The following is a 6744-nucleotide window of genomic DNA, read 5'->3' on the forward strand; positions in this document are numbered from 1 at the left end:
GTGGGGGAATACTCCTTGAATTGTATAATTTTTTTTAGTGTTATTTTTTTTTCTTTTATCACTTTTTAGCTTAGTTTAAGACTAACATAGTCAAATTAGCTAGATTAAAAAAAAACTTGGACTTTTCCCGACGATGAATCTATTGGACAATTTTATTGAGGGATTAAAGTCCGATTAAAAATACCAAAAAGATTTTTTTTTTATTTTTTTTAGGATAGTTAGGTAGTATCCCTTGGTTTTCTTTGGACGCCGGTTCTTTTCCAACGATGTAGCTCGAACCGGGTACTTTGTTTTATTACCTTTTGACATGTTTGGTGTTGGCAAGTTAAGTTAAGGCATGCGCTCTGTCGTTCTGCATATATGATTTGAATTGTAATGCCCAAGTAGATTAAGTAGCCTACTCTTTGACGCCTTTTTCTCAGTTGATTGACTTGTATGCCACCTAGTGCATTGTTGCTTACAAATTCTTAACTTGATATGCTTGCTTGACCTGAGAGTCACACAGAACCGTTTTGACTGAGTCAAGTGCCATGTGTGTGTAAGGATTGTTGATATTCTATGCTATCCTGTGTAGTCTAGAACTTGCCCCGTGTGTTAATCAATGCGAAATCATTAAGTTGTGCTAGTCTAGGAGATGATGTAGGCATTTCTTGCTTGAACATAAAGGTGCTTGTCACTGAAAAATAGAATTTTCCCATTGCTAGACCCTTTGAGCCTATAGACCATTTCCTTGGCACCCACATTACAAGCCATACTCCTACTTTGTTCTTAATGTGAGATTGTTGAACCTTTACCTCCTAAGGCACTTAGACGCTAGAAGAAGTAAGGTGAGAGATTGGGAAGTGGCTTTCGACTGAAACTATGGAAGGGCCCTTAAGGTGCACTAAAATTGTGAATAAAGGTCACTAGCTTATGAACTTCAATGTATGGAGTGTGTGAAAAGAAAAAGGAAAATTTTTGCAAGAAAGAGCAAACAAAAGTTCAAATAATGTATAAAGATACACCTCCTAATCCTTCTCACTCGTGCTAGTGAAACCATAGAGGTGCTTGATAGAAAAGAGGGCTATGTTAGTTATGGTGTATGACAAGTGAATGGGTTGAGAAGCAATTGCGCTTGAATTGTGAGTTTAGTGTATTAAAGTAATTAGGAGGGTTAGTCACTATTCCTAAATGTATCCTACCCGTTCCTTAGCCTATATTACAACCTTAAAGTCCTAATTGATCCTAGATTTAGCTAGCTTAGATTAGTAGAGATGTACACTACGGGCAAGCTTATGGTACGACCACGGGATGTACATGAATTCTTTGTGAGAGTGAGTGAATGTTGTTCAATTGTGTGATGTCCTTAATTTATGTTCAATGACATATTTGAATTTGTGGACTACTTTGATATTCACTCTTTTGCTTGTGGTGAGGGCACTTGATCTCATGACGAATTGGTGATGTTGTATACTTTCTTGTGTTGGGTGAGTGCGTGAGTTGAATATGCTTAGTGGTAACGAGTCGTCTCTTGAGGTAAGGTGGTTGTGGAGAGGTTGCTTGAGTTGATTGAGTTGGTTGAATAGCATTGAGTATACTTGGGCTATTTAAAACCGGGAAGAATGTAAAATTTATGTGTCCATACTTAATTGCCGACATCGATCATAGTCAAAAGGTAGGTGTTTGATTGAATTAATTGTGAAGTACTCTTTCATAGTGCTAAGTACATTTTGGGGGTGTTAATATAGTTCCATTGCTCGAGGACGAGCAAGAGTCTAAGTGTGGGGTGTTGATAATCGGCTTAATCTATGCATATTTTGATATATATCGCTTCACATTTTGCTCATGTCTCAACAATTTGAGATGTTTAATATGATTATTTATGCTAAAGTTTGGTATTTCTATGTATAGGGATCATTTGGATGCAATTTGAGACAAAAGGGCGCGAATTGGAGCGAAATCGGGACAAAAATGCAAAAAGTGAAATTTAAGGGCTACAGCCAGCATGGGGCGCTGGCTGTGGCGCAATTTACAACAACTAAAATTTGTGAGTGCCAGGGCCAGTGCCCCACGCTTTCCTGGACGCTCAAGATGGGAAAGTAGCCTTTTTCGACTAGGACTCGGTTATTTCGACCCCTAGACGCCCCTAACTCATATAAAAGCCAACCTAAACCTATTTTTGAGAAAGAAAAACGTGACTTAGAGAGAAGAAGGGAGGCACCAAACACTCGGGAGCAAGGATTTGATCAATTCTTCCATCATTTTCCTAGTACTCATTGATTTTATGTTTGAAAACTTTATTTTTGATGATTGTATGAATATGAGTGGCTAAGAACCCTATTGTTCTAGGGTCATGGGTGATACATGAATGTTGATGTTTGAAGTTTAATTAGAAGAAAGTTGATTTTATCATATTGGGTTGTTTATTTAATTCTGTTCTTAATTATTTTGCGGAGTAGCTAACAGTGAAATACTATCTACGAATCTAGAGTTGAACTCGAAAGTGGGAATTCTAGATTGCATATAGAATTAAATAGAGCAGGTTCTTGAACCCGGGCATCGGGGAACAGATTCGCAATTAGGATAGACATATACCTAATTGCCTTGCTTGGTTGAAATACAAGAAGTGTAAATGCATTCTTGTTAATCTTAATTCCATAGACATATAGACATTAAGATAGCTTGAATAGGCGAGTAAGAACTCGACAGATTCTTATGAATAATATCAACCCTGTCAATCAACAACTTAGATAAATCAATTTTTCATTTTAAACTAAGAACGCAACACGATTGTTAGCTAACCCGTGACCCTGGAATATTATCTCCTATTGCTTGTTATTCGAAATTGTTTAAGTATTGTAGTTGATTTCTAGTATTTCATTACTTGATAGTTTTTAGGTAGTAAATTAGAAAATTATCTTTTTTGTGAGAAATCGCTTGAATCGATAACTTATTTGAATTTGAATTAGTCAAAAGTTAATCATAAGTCTTCGTGGGAACGATACTCTACTCACTACTCTATTACTTGACGATCACGTATACTTACGTGAGTGTGTTTGGTCGCAACATGGCGTAATTTCATTGGCCTTTTAATTTGGCTTGGCATGCCTTGTCATTTTTGACACGTGGCACGATCCTATTGGCTCTTTTGTTTGACTTGACGTGCCACGCCATTTGACACGTGGCACCAAAATGGGCTTCTAGGAAGATGATATCTTGGGTTTAATGAAGTGGGCTCATCACTTTAGCCCAATTAAATGGGCTAGCCCAATGGATTAAGATTTATTTATTTAATCCATATATGTTAGACTTATGTAACTAATCAAATTATATTAGCCCAATAAATTTATTTGAACTGATATATCTTGAATTTAAAATATAGTCCAAATTATTTTAGGGATTTAATTCCAATAAAATTTATATGCCTACAAATGCCCCTACTTCAAGACTTATCGAGGTGTAAGCTGGTGAGCCCCAAAGATTAGACTTGAAGTTATCGCAAAAATTGTAACATCTCTTTTTTTCAAGAAAAATGGCATTTTATCCATGTAACTTATAGCATGTCGTTCTAGCTTCGGTTCTTCCACAATTGCTAAGTAGATTTGAGCTAAAGAATAAGAGATAAAAATTCCAAGTATGGACTTAACTGTCAAAATTTTGATACTTAGAATTGCAATTAACTAGGAAATATTCCCTTCACTTGTAATGATTAAACATAAGTTTAGATAGCTCAACCCCACTTTCTCCACGTAATCTTCTTATTTACACTTCTTTCCAGTTGACAATTCCTATTGTGCTTTGTCTCCAATTATTATTGTGATTACACAGCAACTATACCGGCTTTGGACATCAAGGGACTTGTGTCACCGCCACTGGCTAACTTAATTTAATTAGGCGACAAATTATAGTGATCATCCCACATTGGAAATTTGTCCTCAAAAGTCGCATGTAGCCGAATCATTCTAGGAGACCAATTGTATTATCTGCCTCCCACGTCGGCACTTCACTTTCAACCATCGCCTTTTGACATCTATAAATACAATATACTCTTTATTCAATTAGTATCACTTTTGGCATTTGCAAATCTCATTGAGTTTATTTTTGACGACTTGGAAGCATTGACGTGAAGGTAATTTTTTCTTATTTTCTTGTGCTTTTCTTCCTTTATTGGGTTTTTTTTTATAGGTCAAACAAGAAAGATATGTTTTTGTTTAACGAGATGATTCGGGCATGAAGAATGTAGTCTTAGGGTGTGAGGGGATGGATACTCATCCATGTCTGAATATCGGAGAGATTACTCTCAAGGTGACCCGACTATCGGAGAGATTACTCTTAATGTGGCTCGACTATCAGAGAGATTACTCTCAATTTTGCTCGACTATTGGAGAGATTACTCTAAAAACAATCCGACTATCGGAGAGATTACTCTCAATATGGCCCGACTATCAGAGAGATTACTCTCAAAACGACCCGACTGTCGGAGAGATTACTCTCAATGTGGCCCGACTATCGGAGAGATTACTCTCAAAACGACCCGACTATTAGAGAAATTACTCTCAAGATGATCAAACTATTGGAGAGATTACTCTCAAGGTGGCCCTATTATCGGAAAGATTACTCTCAATGTTGCCCGACTATCGGAGAGATTACTCTCAAGGTAGCCCGACTATCAGAGAGATTACTCTCAATGTGGCTCGACTATCGGAGAGATTACTCAGAATGTGACCCGACTATCAGAGAGATTACTCTCTAAGTGACCCGACTATCAAAAAGATCATTCTCAGGGTGTGAAGGGATGTATACTCATCCCTGCCCAAAAACAATCGGAGGCCATTTCAGGACGCAAAGGTTCATATGGCATATCGAAGTACAAGTCCATGGCAACAAATAGATGGACAAATCCTCAAATATCATATGGGAGGACAAATCCATGGCAGTATATAGAAGGAAAAATTCATAAATAGGCCAACTTAAGGTACAAAGGGACTTACATGTCCACCTTAAGATAGGAAAGTTATAGTTCCTTTTAAGGATAAACCTACGAAGAGGACAACTTAAGGTGCAAAGGGACTTAAATGTCCATCTTAGGATTAGAAAATTAGAAAGTTTCAACTCAAACACTTGGTGAACTTTGAAGATTTGGCGGACTTTGCAGACTTTAATTTGAAGAGTGGTGGACTTTTAAACTTCAACTTGAAAAATTAGAAGGCTTGAAGACTTCAACTTGAAGATTTGGAGGACTTAAATAATTCAACTTGAAGACCAACAGAGTTGAAGACTTGAACTTGAAGACCGACGAACTTGAAGACTTCAACTTGGAGACTTGTAAGGCTTAAACATTTCAACTTGAAGAGCAGCGAACTTGAAGACCGATGGACTTGAAGATTTCAACTTAGAGACTTGGAGGATTTAAATATTTCAACTTGGAAAGCGGCGAACTTGAAGATCGGAGGACTTAAAGATTTAGTGACCATGAAAACATAGTGAATCCGGGTTTCAATGCAAATACTTAGTAGCCTCCTAAAAGACTAAAATCATTCCATTGAAGATACCAATTTACCATAGAGTCTTGCCCCCTTTAAATCAAATGGGATCCAAAGTTTAATAAAAGAATGGTATCTCCGCTCAATTTTGAAGTGCTGATTGAATGGATTACATTCCATCGTACTTCATTTGGACAATTATTGGGGGATTATGTATCTTTTGAACTTATGCGACTAAACTCAGAATGAAACTCTAAGCTGCCTAGGTACCTCGGTGAAGAGGATCAAGTCATACCGTAGTTCAGAGTGGGTGAATTTTGTTTTATGTCTTAACTTTCGCCTATGCCACCTCTTTCGAGGTTTTAAACCTAGCAGATTTTTTTTTGATGTCCTAACTTTTGCCTAGGCCACCTCTTTTGAGGTTGTCAACCTAGCGGATATTTTTTTGGGCCGTACACAATTTATACTCTTGCGGGTCAGGAGTATAGAATCATGCAGTTTAGGCTCATGCATCAAGGAGCGTGGTAACTTCAAGGATAATACTTCTTCAAAAACTTGCCATTGATAGGGACGATTCTCATGCCATCTGCATCAACTAGCTTGCAAGCCCCACTTGAGTAGGCTTCTTGTACGACATATGGCCCATCCCATTTTGAAGTGAACTTTCCTACAGGCTAATGGGAAGTAATAATGGGTCTTCATATGGCAAGAACTTGATCTCCTACTTGAAAGAATCTCGGGCGAACTCTTTTATTGAAGGCGCGAGACAATCGAGCTTGATAACATTCAAGACTCTGTTGAGCTTCCAACCTCTTCTCATCCAGATCCTCCAACTCTGCTAATCAAAGTCGGGCATTTTCTTCATCAGTGATCTCTTCTTGAATAGCTAATCGTAATGAAGGTATTTGATGCTCGAGTGGCAAGACGACTTCGACTCCATAAATGAGTGAATAAGGGGTCGCTTGTGTTGGAGTGCGGTGAGTCGTCCTATATGCCCATAAAGATTCTTCTATACGGTCATTCCAATCTCGTTTGGATTTGGAGATGACTTTCTTTAACAACTTCCATAGAGTTTTGTTGAATGCCTCGGCTAGATCATTGGCGGCAACATTGTACATAGAAGGGTTACGTTGCTTGAAGCCAAAGAGTTCACAAATCTTGTTCATCAATCTATTGTCGAATGGCTTGCCATTATCCGTTATTATGTAACGAGGAATGCCAAAGCGATAGATAGTATTTACTCGGATGAAACTTGCAATATTTTCCTTCTTTACCTCCTTAA

This window comes from Nicotiana tabacum, chromosome 9 (genome assembly GCF_000715075.1).
Source record: "Nicotiana tabacum cultivar K326 chromosome 9, ASM71507v2, whole genome shotgun sequence".
NCBI lineage: Eukaryota > Viridiplantae > Streptophyta > Magnoliopsida > Solanales > Solanaceae > Nicotiana > Nicotiana tabacum.